At 46.5% G+C, this 13,911-nt stretch overlaps 1 protein-coding gene across 2 annotated transcripts in view; it reads left to right on the forward strand.

Annotated features, from left to right (window-relative positions):
• CTBP2 (C-terminal binding protein 2) overlaps positions 1 to 13,911 on the forward strand; it is a 138,051-nt gene that overhangs the window by 57,844 nt on the left and 66,296 nt on the right. Inside the window, exon 1 of one of the 2 annotated variants that reach the window (XM_027655118.1) lies at positions 9,207 to 9,229. The exons of the other annotated variant lie outside the window; for it this stretch is intronic. The gene's annotated coding sequence lies outside the window, so the exon portion shown is untranslated. Of the gene's footprint in view, positions 1 to 9,206; positions 9,230 to 13,911 lie in introns of those variants that run through there. 2 annotated transcript variants of the gene reach the window in all.

Raw genomic sequence — 13,911 nt, forward strand, 5'->3', positions numbered from 1 at the left:
ATCCCAGCATGGCTTTGGAAAAGGAAGGGAAATCTATTCTGTGTGTAAATAAAGTATTGTGATGTTTGTTTAATGTCTTTGTTTGCTTTGAAAGTTCGTTTGGTACTAATGAATTTACAAAACCTACATTATCCATAAAACTGTCGCTGCTGCAGGATTCTGTAATAACTCAGATAACGTATTTAAACCACGAGTGAGTTTGCTCTATCCTTGAGTTGATAAATTGTGTAGCTTCATTTGCTAGGAATCAGCAATTTTATGTGGCAATTAATTTTAACAGCAATAGGGAGCCAAAGGACTGAATTTTTATCCTTGGTTTTCTGCACATCTATGGGAATATCCTCATGTTTACAGTTCAGGTTGCAGCCCTGGGACACAGTGTGTGTGCAGAGGGGGAATGTAGCTTTCCAGGCGTTATGGCTGTGCTGCTCCAGCTCACAATCCAACCCTCCACTTAAACCATTTTGGGAATTTCTCCTCTTTTAAAATGTATGTCAGAAAGATGCCAGATGGCAAAAAACATCCATCCCCAAGATCTGTGTTGTTTTACCCCCTCTGCTGCATGAACTTGCTGGTTGCCTTTTTTATTGTGTAAGTCACCACCGTTGGGGTGATGCCAAAACCATGAACGTGGAGTCAGGGAAGAGGAGATCAGGTTTTTCTGAGGTGATTCCAGTTGTTTGTTTTCCCTTTTCTGGTCTCTGATATCCAGCCTAGAAACACCCTGTTTGTCCTGTTGGCTGCAGAGCTGCAATTGTGTAGGATCTGATCTGGGAACCAAAAATGCCTTATTTCCAATCTTGGCTCCTGCTACCAGGTGTACATAGTGGAACAGGTCATTTGACTTGATAATTTATGTCTGTGACACTGACTGCACCCTCAGCAGTGTGCAAAAAGCACTGGAGTTCCCCTAAAGCTTAAATTTGTCTTGTAGCCATAAAAAATGCTGAGGGAGCAATTTGAAGGGGATTTATTTATGATGCTGTTAAGTAACATCCACATTTTGGATTTTGCTGTTTGGGATGAAGTTGGGGGCATTGCTGGGCAAAACCCCACAGCCATAGGGTAAAAAAGGGTTTTATCATAAGATCATGTAATGATTTGGGTTGGAAGGGACCTTAAAGATTATTTCATTCCAATGCCTGCATGGGCAGGACGTTCGACAAGACCAGGTTGTTCCAAGCACCATCCAGCCTGGCCTTGGACACTTTTTTTCAGGCATTCTCCTTGTCATTGCTGTGGCAGCACAGGGGTCGGTAAGGTAATCCCAGGACCACAAAGGTACCTGTACATCCTGAGCCTTTAGGATGTTGGTCTCCCATCCATGACCGTGGAGCCATTGGTGGCTCTGTGGGCACCACTGGTCTGTGCCTGTAGGTGGGTCTGTGTTTCTACATCATTTGTGTTACAACTCTGTCAGTTCCCAAAGTGGAGTGATGGCTCCAAAATGAGGTTTGGGGAAGTTATGAGCAAGGTCGTGAGCCTGACGGAAATTTCATTTTGTTCCATATTTATTCTGCTGTTTGGGGTTGCACGGAGCTACTGGTCTGTAAAATGAGGTCGCAGCCAGGAAAGAAAGTTTGGGAGCTGCTGCTTCAGAGTTTGGGTTGAAATTAATTATTTGTATACCTTAGAGGGTTGCACTGGGTTTTAAACAAGGCAGCTAAGTTAGAAAAGCTGTGGGAATTCATTGTGAAACACTTTGTGTGAAGGCCTGCGCTTGAACCTTTGCGCTCCCGTGGTACGCTACCAACCAGAAATTTCAAATTGGCTGCTGAAAGTTGGCTGTGTAGTCACCCAGATATTTCATCATGTTATTTCAAAAATCCCAGTGGCTCCAGATGCTCCAGGGCCACGGAGGAGTTCATTGTAGTCACAGCTGAAAAGTTGGTGTGGTGTAGTTTGTGTGGCTTGTGTTATACACCCAGGTGTTTAGGCTACAGAAATGCGGATGCAGAAAGGAAGATTGGCCAGGCTAAAACTGGTTTGGGAAGGAAAAAATCTAACCAGTGTGGAATTGGATGTGGAAAATGTGATACTGAAGGTGCCAGCTTTGTGTCTTCAAAGGAAAATAATCTCTTAATTTTTCTAAGATTAAAATGCCTATAAAATAATATCCTTTAAAAAGCCAAGTTGACCTCAAACACCAATTCAAAATGCCAGTAATTTGCAGAAAGAAATCTGTATTTTCATGTGCGAAACCTGAAAACAAAGAAACTGATAGAACAGCAGAACCAGGTGCTTGCATGTGCTTTTCAAGGGGGGTTTCTCTGTAGGACCTCCTTCCCTGATAGTTCCCTCATCACTCATTGCCTCTTCTTTCTAATATAAACTCTCTGATCTCCTACCATCCTCCTGCTCTCCTGTTTTGATGTTGTACACAGGATTATTTTTAAGGTGAATGTTTATATGCAGGCCATGTGCATGAGAATGAGTCATTTATGTATTCTTTTGAGTCGTGAAGTGCTGACTCTGGACATATATTTGTTTTTCTACTTGTTGCTTCCTTCTGCAAAAATCCCGAACAAATATTTAAAGGTGTTCCTGCTCAGGCTGGAATTGCTGATTAATTTTCAAATCGCTGTGCTTTGGGGATATTTGGTAGGAGGAGCAGGTACATCCCTCCCTCACAACCCGTGCCCTGGGGATGCCACGTGGGGAGCTGCAGTTCCTCCAGTTGCAAACTCAGCATTCAAAGGAGAAATTTCTCTTCGTCTCATTTTTATGGTTTGACTTGTGACTTTATTGTTGCATGTTCTGAGTTCCAAGGAGGAAAATAAATAGCAGGAAAGGAAAGGAAAGTAGGGTTTCCGTATGCTTCCTGCATCTTGGGGAGCCGTGCTCCGTGTTAGCTGCTGATAAGGAGGTTGTAAACCCACAGGTTTTAAAACCTGGCACATGGTTAAGCACCAGGGAAAATAGACGCCTTTTCTGTCTCTAAAGCAGCAATTCCCTGGCAAAGTCTGTGCCACGGGAGCACCTCTGCTATGGAGACAAGCTGGGAAAGCTGGGGTTGTTCAGCCTGGTGGGGAGAAAGATCTGAGGAGACTGTGGAGCCCCTTCCAGTAGCTTAAGGGTCTGCAAGAGAACTGTAAAGGAACACTGGAGAAGGGCACAGAGTGACAGGACAGTGGGGAATGAGTTCAGACTGACATGGCAGGATAAGATTAGATATTAGGAAGAAATCCTTCCCTGTGAGGGTGGTGAGGCCCTGGCACAGGTTTGCCCAGAGAAGCTGTCCCATCCCTGGAAGAGTCCAAGGCCAGGTTGGATGGGGCTTGGAGCAACCTGGTTTAGTGGAAGGTGTCCCTACCCACGTCAGGGAGTTGGAATGAGATGAGCTTTAAGGTCCCTTCCAACTCAAACCATTCTGTGATTAGGCTGTAGATCTCTGTGTGCATATGAAATGCTGCTGGCCAAGCTTTGATTAAAACCACTTCATCCCTCTCTCACTTCAGTCTACAAAACATGTTTTGATTAGGAAAGACTTATGACCATTCTGTGCTCTCTGAGATGCACCTTCCTGATCCCCAGGAAGGGCAGCATTCATGGCTCAGTCCATACTCAGGGAGGGAGTGATCCATGGGTATGTCTGATGCTGGTGCAGAGCCAGGACCAAGTTGCCAGCACAAATCACTCTCAAAGCCCTGCCTGGCCATTCCAGGGTCCATCAGCCTGCAAGACATGGTGTCACACATGGTGGCCATCTCTCCATTTGGTTGGTTCTCTGTGCTTTGAAATGCTTAAGTTTCCTTATTGCTCCCACCCGCTGTTCCTCTCCCTCCCCTTCATTCCCCATTTTCACAGCCTACTCTTGTGAGCTTTGCATTTTTAGGGAACTGAAGAAATCCGCCTCCCGGGTTCCTTAGGTGGTACCATGCAGATGTTTATGTTCAGAAGTCACAGAGCTCCTGCACGCTGGCAGTAGGTCCCCGCTCACGACGACATTCCATAAACCCCATCCTGTGTGACCATTCTTCCCTGCTGGCACCGGAGATGGTGTGTACGAGTGTTGGCAGACACGGCCCCAGCGCTGCTGCGGGTGCCCCAGAGCAGTGATTGTATTTTCCTGCTCCTTAGCAACTTGGTGGCTGCTTCAATTACAAAGCACTTGGAAAAACGCTCTCCATCTGGTTTTCCAACCCCAGATGCGACCACCCCAAAGAGTGATCTAATTCTTCTCTATATAGACTTGAAAACTTCTCACCAGTTGGTGGTGCGGGAAATCAAATAAGAGTCCTTAGGAGCAATAAGATCCACATGCTGGCCTAATTGCACATGGAGCTAGACTGCTGCTCCTGCTCCAGTATATTTGCAGTGCTGCTCTCAAAGGCGTATTGTTAGGCGAGGGGAAAACCCACAAATCTTAATTTGAGTAATAATTTAATGTGGTCCAATAATTAGCTATTCATGATAGGGGCCCCTTCATGTCTGGTGTGGTGTGTGAGGAGAAGGCAGTCAGGGCTCGGGGGCAGCCTTGGTCTGTAGACCAGGGGGTGTGAAAAGGGATAGTATCTCATCCTGCTTTTCAGTACAGTCATTTTAGTCTAGGTTAGATCATCTGAGAGTGTTATCCTGTTGGGTTTTTTTAAATTAAGACCAAAAAAAATAGTGCTGCTTTCTACCTCTGCAGACTAAATCAGGAGGACAAGGCAGATTGTGGTAGGATGAGGGGCAATAACTTCAAACTAACAGAGGGCAGGATTATATTAATGTTATGAAGAAATTTTTCCCTGTGAGGGTGGTGAGGCCCTGGCACAGGTTGCCCAGAGAAGCTGTGGCTACCCCATCCCTGGAAGTGTCCAAGGCCAGGTTGGATGGGGCTTGGAGCAACCCGGTCTAGTGGAAGGTGTCCCTGCCCATGTCAGGGGGGTGGAATGAGATGAGCTTTAAGGTCCCTTCCAGCTCAAACCACTCTGTGATTCTGTGATTGTGGGGAAGAAGAGGCAGAGCCTGAACTGGCAAGTTACTGAGCAATGGGAAAATGTCACACAGCCTTGACGAAAAGCTAGAGTGTAAAATTTCCTCCCTCCTCTGTTCTGCAGAAGATGTCATCCTGTAATTTCTTCGTTGTGAATTTTTTGTTGGCCTAGGGCTTGGGATCAGAGCCTTATCATTTCAAGCTTGTCCTTAGGTGTCAGTGGCTCCTCCTGCCTGGCCAGCACTGCACTTTGCTACACATGAAGAACCAGTGAGGGAAAGTTTGAAACCGGTTTCCTACACGCTTAAAACTTCAGTCTGAGTTTTAACGAGGGGGTGCCAGCCTTAAATATTCCCTCTGTGTATTGGAGCGAGCCCTGATTCACGCCGGGGGCTGTTTTCCATCAGGGTTTCCTGTGGGAGCCCCTTGCGGCGCACAGGAAGCGTGGCCAGGCCCGTGGCCATTGCCCTCCATGGCCCATTCCGGCGGACAGTGGGAAACAGTGCTAGCCCGTGGCAGAGGGTAGGAGAGCCCCTGGGCAGCCGTGGAGGTAAACCTGGCTGTCCGCAGGAAAAGCAAAAAACTACAGAAAGGCACGACCCCTTGGGACCTGTGTTTTGTCAACAAACGGAGCCGGTGCTATTTTGAGCCGCTCTGTACCTAACACTTCCTGTTTTTCAGAAGAAACTTCTTGTTTTTTCGCTTTTATGTTGACGGATTTATTTTAACGGCTTGTTCCTGAGCCGGCACGAAGGACTTTTCCCTCCCTGAAGTGTGTGGGGTGGTGGCCCATGAGGAGGGAGGGAGGGGAGGGAGGCCCCCCGGGGTCTGCCGAGGGGAGAACCATCCTGATCCTCCTCCCAAGGATTACTTGGAGGGTTCCCGGGTGCACCAAGGGGACATGAAGGTGGGCAGTCAGTGGGGCGGCTGCCACGGGGACGCTGCTGACCTGAACCTTGTGTGGTTCTCTTTCGAGGAGTGGTGGCCCAACCAGTAAGGACAAAGTAAATAGTGTTCATTTCCTGCTGACCTTTTAACACCAACAGATGTTTTCTCTTACAAGTACCATAGGCCACCTCAGTCCCTGACCTTATCAAGTGGGCTGCTGCCGTTTTCATACTCGGCACTCTATAAAACTGCTTTTTTAACTGGTTTTGTTGAGACCTGCCTGCAGAAGTGAGTCTCCTGCCTTGGTCAGGACCCGTGTGCCTTTAATGTTTCTTACTTTCTTTTCTCTGGATGGACCAACCACTTCCTCCTCATTTTTGTCCTCTGTGGAGGATGGCAGATGTTTCCTCTGATGGGCTCTATCAGGCAGCTGGGGGAAGTGAGTTTCCCTTTATAATATTTTCCCTGGCAATCCTCACACAGGTTGGACCTGCAACCCCACAGCTGGAGCAGTAAGTCCATCACCCTTGCCCCTGTTTGTGGTGCTTCTAATTTGCTTTGGGCCGAGGGACCTGCAAGTCTGACCATGACTTGTGTGTCCAAGAATATCAGAGATGCCAAGTGCATCCAGGAGACAGCTAAAGGTGGTTTCTGTGCTGGGTCTCCTGAGCAGAGTCTGTGTTCTTCTGGCAGTCCTGCCTGGAGACCATGGGGACAAGCTCTGCAGTGTGGGGATGGAGCTGAGTGGTGTATGTGTGCCATCAATTCACCAACAGTGAAAGGTCTTTTTGCAAAGTTGACATGGCAGTAGTGTCTCATCTGATGTCATCAGGCAGGGTGAGGTGTCTCCATGTCTGGGATGAAAAAAGCCCCACTGTGGTGCTTGTGGGTCAGTTTATTTGCTGTACTGTGCTTGTGTTCCTGGGTTAGTGGCATCCAGTTCGTAGGGCAAATCCTAGAATCCCAGAAGGGTTTGAGTTGCAAGAGACCTTAAAGACCATCTAGTCCAAACCTCCTGCCTTTGACAAGCACACTTTCTAGTATCCCAAGTTGCTCCAAGCCCTGTCCAACTTGGCCTTGGGCACTTCCAGGGATGGGGCAGCCACAACTTCTCTGGGCAACCTATGCCAGTGCCTCCCCACCCTCACAGGGAAGAATTTCTTCCTAATCCTTTTGGTCTGCTTTATCTTTCAGGTGGGGGACATTGGAGATATGAATAATCACCAGTATGATTTTCAGTTATTGCATTATGCCATCTGGAAAGGGATTTATGTTAATTTGAAGTTCATGGATTTACCTTTATAGGCTCTTTCTTAATACCACGCTGAACATAAATTGATAGAGATTCCCAAGTTGTCATTTGTTGATTTTTTTACCTTTCCCTAAAGAGATAATTTATGTTTGTTCTTTTAGTACTCTCTATCTAATTTAGGGAAGGATGTCCAGAAGTTTTACTCTATGAGTTGTGATTTCTGTCCAAGAGCAGCAATGTGTGTGCAGGACAAGGGGAAAAAAAAAAACTTCCTGTGAGTCAGGTTACCCTCCTTTCTCTGTTCCATCAAAAAAAGAAGAATGCAAAATCTTAAAAATTCCTATTACCCAAACACTACCGTTTTTATAGTTTCAAGTTTAGAGAAAATGACTCACAGGCATTTTTAATAAAGGATTGCTCAAAATAGAGTGGAGTGTGATTCACGTTAACGAATGAAGACACAAGAGAGGCAACAAAGAAGCCTTTAACCTGATCCCCGCTCTTCCCCATGAGTATATTGCAAAGTGGATGGTTGAGATTCCCCTTCAGGGGGCCTGGCAGTGGGGGAGCAGCGTACAGGGGTCCTGCCCATCTTGTATATTGATTTTTATTGGTCAGTGTAATTAGACACTGCCTAATTGCTGCAGGCAGCCCTGGAGATTTAACCTTTGAACCTGAAGTGAAAGCAAACCTGCATTTTGGGTGCCTTTACAAACACACCTGCCTTTTACTCACCAGCACTCAGACCCAAGCATGTGTCCAACACCACTCTGGGCAATTTGAAGGTCCCTGTTACAAGAGAGATGTAACATCCAGAGCAGTGGGTGTGTGTTCCCTGCTGCCTGCAGGGACTTGGAGCGAGAAGCCAGCTTCTCTGGCTCTACCTGAAAGTAAGGAGCGCTCATAAAAAGCTTGTAACACAACCCTTGTGAGAAGAATTGTTTAACAAATAGCCACATAATCTAGTTTGCCTTTTCCACGGTGTTTCGGTTTGTCCTGTGCTGGCAGTCAGCCTTTCCCAGGTTTAACCTTGCAGAGAAGATTTTATCTTGCCAGTCTGCAGAGGCGGCTGCTGGTTGTGGAAAGCATCCCTGACTTACCAAGTGGATTACTGGGCAAAATCAATTTTACTTGGTACATTCATATGCTGAAAAGCGACATAATAGTGTCTGCTTTGCTTCCACACCAGTGAGGGGGAAGTGCCCCAACATGTGTTGGAGACCCTACATGAGTCTGAGAGGTGACTGAGTGTTTTGGAGCATTTCCATCACCAGTGTAATTCCAACTTCGTCGTTTTGGCTGACTGACCAGGACCTGCAGAAATGCCTTAGGTGTGTGTGCTGTTTATTTTGTGGATGTCTTTACTAAAGTGCTAAGCATTCCCCGTGCTTCTTGCAGCTTCTTTGGTTGATATATGGTGTTTTCCCTCCTTTTTGTCAGTGTCCTCTGTCCCAGAGTTAATGCAATTGCTATTCAGTGCCGTGCAAATACTCTTTTGTATTTGTATCTCTTTTCTATTTAATTATACTGTATAAATGTCCTCGGTAAATTTGATAAGTTGGGTGAAGGATATTGATTTTCGAGTCTCTCTTGTGCAGGGCTCCTTGTAGTAGTGGCAGCCGTGCACCAGGCCTGTTTCCTGAGGAGGTTTTGAAGGTTCAGCGTTTAAGCAGCTACGGGATAACAAAGGAATTTCTTTCTCTATGCTCACGGTTGAGTTGTTGATTGCAGGGTTTAAGGCCAGAGAGAAAACATTAGTGTTGGGTGCTTTTTTTTTTTAAAAAGAAAAAAAGCCTTAGATTCACATTGTCTACAAAAGCAGGTAGGAAGGGAAATCAAGATACAGAGTAGAGCCATTGTCTTCATTCTTGCAAATAAAGCTGCCAACTTTGGGATAAAATGAGAGAGAGTTCTCCCAGGGTTGGTTGACATCCTGGGGAGCAGTGGGGGGACCCTGGAAGTGCTCAAGGCCAGGTTGGAGGGAGCAACCTGGTCTAGTGGAAGGTGTCCCTGCACATGGCAGGGGGTGAAACGATGGTGTTTGAGGTCCCTTTCAACCCAAACTGTTCTGTGATTCCATGATTCTATGACTTGCAGCTGGGCAGGCCCCCCCTCACCCCTCCATCACCCCGTGGCTGCTGACAGGGCAGGAGGAGCAGGAGAGACCAGTGGGTGTGCGGGGAGGCGGAAAGGAGGGGAGGGAATTTGCAAGGTTAAAAGGGGAGGACCAACGGTCTATTTTTAACCGCAGTTTTGAATGTGAAGTGTCACCGATGTTAAAAAAAGCTCCTAGTAAATGGTGGGGAAGATGCAGGCGATAGTGGAAAGCCAGCTGCAGCTTTTTGAACTGTTCACTGATGTTTGTGAGGAGGCTGTGAACACTTGGTTAGTGTTAATGTCTTAATTTTCCTCTTCTCAGCCTGAGGTCTCCCTGCACAAGTGACTTCCTTTAAACCGTGCTTAGCTCATAGCCTCCTAAGATTATTTTTGTTTTTAAGAGGAAAAGAAGGGAGAAAGGGAGAAGTAGAGATATTTGTGCACTTTCCTATTGCGCTCGCTTCTTCGCAATCTCTTGGAACGTAAAATGTTTTCGGGTTTTTTTTTTTTTTAATGCTGAAAATTGGACTCTGATTTTTTTTTTTTCTGGCTAATTTCCATGTATTTCTCATACAGGATTTTAGCCTTGATCTATAATGCAGGCCTGTGGCTGTTCTTGCTAAAAGTTTGGTCCCACCAGTGCTTTCATTATAAATCCTTATTTTCAGTAGCAAATTGCTTCCTGCGAATGTCACCTTGTGACATGTTTGGGTGGGTGAGGGGGGCAGTGTCCCCACATTGCACCTCGCAGCCATCCACCCCCCTCTTCCCCAGGATTTGGGAAGTGTTTGCTGCTGGTTGCATGAAGGGAGGAGGCTGAAGCCTCTGCGGTCTGTCACGTCAGTGATCCGTGGGATAATGCATCCCGAAGCAGTGGCCGTTTCTTTCTATTGTGTCACCGATCTGCGCATTAAAGGGACCCCGAGTAGGTGTTGCTACAATAAACCATCGCGGCTCTATAGGAGCCGTCACAGTTCATTGCATCAATAATCTGTGTATTAAGGCGTCCCGAGCAGGCCTGGGCACACAATGGACTGTTATAGCTCCAGATGAGCCCGTATAAATTTAGGTCAATAACCTGAGTGTTGCTAAACCCCAAAATTGCCCTGCTACAGCGAGCTGGCAAGGAAGAAAGATGTGTAGATTATGCAAACCTGGTGCTTGCACAGGATACTCTGACTAAAGGTTAGTGGCGGGAGAATTATTTCATCTTATTTATTACTGTTATCTAAACCTCTCTCTGCTCACTTGACTCCATCCTTCCCTCTCCCTTCACTCCGTGTGAGCGATGCTGCAAGAGCAGCGAGGGAGAGCCAGGGATGGAGGGATGGGAGGAGCAGGGAGGAGGTAGCGTTTCGTTTCGCGGCAGAGGTGTCCCAGAGCCACCCCACATCCTGACGAACTCTTTCCCACGGGACTTCATGGAAACACTCACACATTTCAATCCTGACTGTGCCTGACCCCGTGGAGCTCAGTATTATCTGTAACATGGGTTTTGCAGCCGGATCCCCCAGGGCTCCCCAGACCCCCGATTACTCCAAAAGCCACCCTCCATCCTCGTCGCCGACCTGTTTCTTGATCCAAGCCCTCCGTGGTCCTTGATGCCCCAACACCTGGCTGGACTCTTTCCTCTCTGCCATTCTTAGCATCCTGTCCCTTCCTTCATTTCTCATTTCCCTCAGACAAGGCCCTTTTGTGGGTAGGTGGAGGGGAGAGGAATGCCTCCAGCACAGGCCGGAGAGCCCGGTTCGCATTGTGGGTGTACGCCTGAATGGAGACGTAGCCTTGAACTCTTGAACTCTCTTTTTTTTTTTTTTTTTTTTTTTTTTTGTCGAGTAAAGCTGCTGTGTGCTGAAAACAAACAGGACTCACTCCAATGGAAAGAGATTGTGTAGTGGGAACAGGTCTCGGACCAAGAGAAACGGGGTTTTCCACGTTTCTATTCTGAGAGTTTCCATTTGAGATTTTGCCAGCAGTTGGACAGCAAAAGATGAATTAGCTGAGCTGTTAAAGGTATTACACGTGTTTCCCCCTTCAGAGACTTGTTAGAACATATTTTCTTCAGTGATAGTAATAAGTGTTACAAACAAAACAGAGTTTTCCGCTTTGAATATTCCTTTACACAGAGCATCATCTACATTAAAAAAAAAAAAGTACGTTAAGCAACATGAATAGCTTCAGGCTATTTTATTTCATGTTGCTAAATAAGTCAATGCAGATGAGGACTTTTTATGTAAGAGTGGCTTGTAAATATAAGCACTAAGATAAGGGCAAATTATAACTCCAGAGATTTCCTGGAGACAGAAGAGTATCACTGCCTCTTTTCACTATTCCCTGTCAAGGCAGCAGTCCCAGAACAGGCTCTGTGAGATTTGACTGGGAAAAAAGGCTTGAGATACCTGTGATATGATGAGAAACACGAGGAGTTTGGACTGTGGGGTGGGTTAAGTGTGCTGGAGGGGGGCTGACTCTCCTGGTTTGCCGGACCGTGGTGCAGCTGGGGCATGAGGGGCTTCCCCTTTGCTCTTCAGGTGAGCACCTGAATGGTGGAATCTCCTGCTGGGTTTAAGGTTCCTCCTGAGGCCCTCAGCTGGGGCTGGTGTGATCTTTCCTGGGATGAGGAATTGGGCTAAGGCCACCCAGGTACCTCCCATGATAGACACCCATTGCCCTGTAGTAGTTTGGTCACTGTGGGACAGGGCCCAGGGAGAACATCCTTTGTCGCTGCTCATCCCTGGAGCCACTTGAGTGTTCATGTAAGATTTGATTCTCTGATCCTGATTATGGAAGAATTTAGGAACGATGGGTAGAATTCCAGGCTTGGAGACACTACATGTACATCGTGTAAGTCTGTAGGTGGGCTGTGGTAGCTGGAATGTGGGTGCCCTCAAGTTCTTGTCCCATCAAGCTGATGCAGCAGCACCTGGTTACAACTCGGGACACGGTATTCCCTGAGTGTTCCACGACTTGGCTTGTAAGGATGCACTCACCTAGTTGCTTCTTTTATTTTTTCTTTTAATTAGGAGCAGTACAGAACCAAGGACTTAAGAGAGTCTCAAAGACAAGTGGTCTTGGCTGTAGTGTTGGTCATTTAGCTTGGGCACCCGAAGGAAAGCCTTGATACCCGGGGTAGCTTGGGTGGTCTTCGTATTGCTGCGCTTGCTGTTTTGAACTTTATGTTGAGGAGGAATTCAGGAGTAATTTGTGAGCACTGTGGAAGTATATACTACATACAGTTGTTTAATAAATCCTGCAAGGCAGGAGTGCTCGGTGCTGCCAGCCCTGAAACCAGTGAGCTAAGTGGAATTGGGGGGTCAGCAGCACAGAGTCATGGGAATGGGAGAAACACAAGGCTTCACAGGGACACAGGGGGGATGCGTGGAGGGGAGGGGGTGGTGTGGAGGTTGGGAGGATGTGGCTCCTGGCCACATGAAGATTTTGGTATGCAGCTCGTACTCAGGAAGTTTGACCACCCTGATTACAAACATACATATATTTGGAGATGTACAGCAAGATGTATACTGTCTCTTTCCTAATTTGATTTGCATTTAGATGGAGAAAGGAAAACCACTGAAGCGGGGGAGTGGGTGGCTTTGTGTGGTTTCCTGGCCAGCAGAAGCTGAAAACAGTTTAAAGTTCACATTTAGCAGTATTAGTAGGAACTAGAAGGAGATGTCTGAAGGTAAGTGACCATGTCCTACCTCTTGGCACTGAGGAAGCTGGATTTGCCTTTGTTCAGCTCTGGAGATGGCTGAGCTCTCCCCTCTAGCTCCAGAGATAGGTAATGGTGCCATGGCACAATTTGCAGTTTTTCTCATGTAATCATTTTCAGAACTTAAAACATAAAGTACTATTTATGAGAGTAAAAAGGGTGAAGTTTGCTGTGTTAGAGTTGGGGGGTGAAAAGCGAACTGAACAAAACCAAACCTTGGAAGAAACAATAGCTGTGCACCAAAGGGTTTATTTAACCAGGACTTTTTTCGTAGCTATTTCATCTTATTTTCCTCTTGTCCTTGCTCTTGCTTGCTCATCTATATACAGCATATGGAAAGGTTGCAAAGTGGCAATTACTAAATGAGAGTCGACAGAAACTACTCTCCAGCAGCTCCAGATGGGGTTAGTGATGCTGTTCCCAAGCTCTGTGCCGGTGCTTCACTCCGCAGTATGAAATGCCCTCTAATGGACAAGTAACTGCATAACTCACCCAACAAACCGGCAAATACTCATTTTTCTCAGGATTTCTAATCTGCTGTGCTGATTTTTGTAGAGGAGCAACTAATGGCTTGAGCAGAGAACAGCTTTTGGTTATCCAGACATGCAGACGGTGCAGGTTCACCTTACTCTGTGTTAACCTTTGCGATTAGTGCACATGAAAAATGAGTAATTTAAGGAATTCTGGTAAAACATAGAGCGGGATTTTATTTTCCAGTATGGCAGGGACTGTAAGCTTATTTATGTATCATTTTCTGTTGTTTCATTTGAAAAGTTAAGAAGGGTAGTTTTTCAGCCAGTTATGTGTATGGCAACATCAGTGTGTGTGTTATCAGCATTGGATACTTAAAAAAAACAAGATAAGAGAGGCTGAAGGAGGCCCGTGATTAATTAGCAAATGGATTAGGCACTCTCAAAGCTAAGTGGATAATTTGGTTCAGCTCCTGGTTATTGTTCTGCCCACCACCAGCCCCTGAAGGCTGTCGGTGTAGGGTGAGCAGAGCATCGACCTGCTTCATTTCTGATGCCAGAAAGAGAGATG

This window comes from Corapipo altera, unplaced genomic scaffold, assembly GCF_003945725.1.
Source record: "Corapipo altera isolate COAL_440 unplaced genomic scaffold, ASM394572v1 180, whole genome shotgun sequence".
Lineage (NCBI taxonomy): Eukaryota > Metazoa > Chordata > Aves > Passeriformes > Pipridae > Corapipo > Corapipo altera.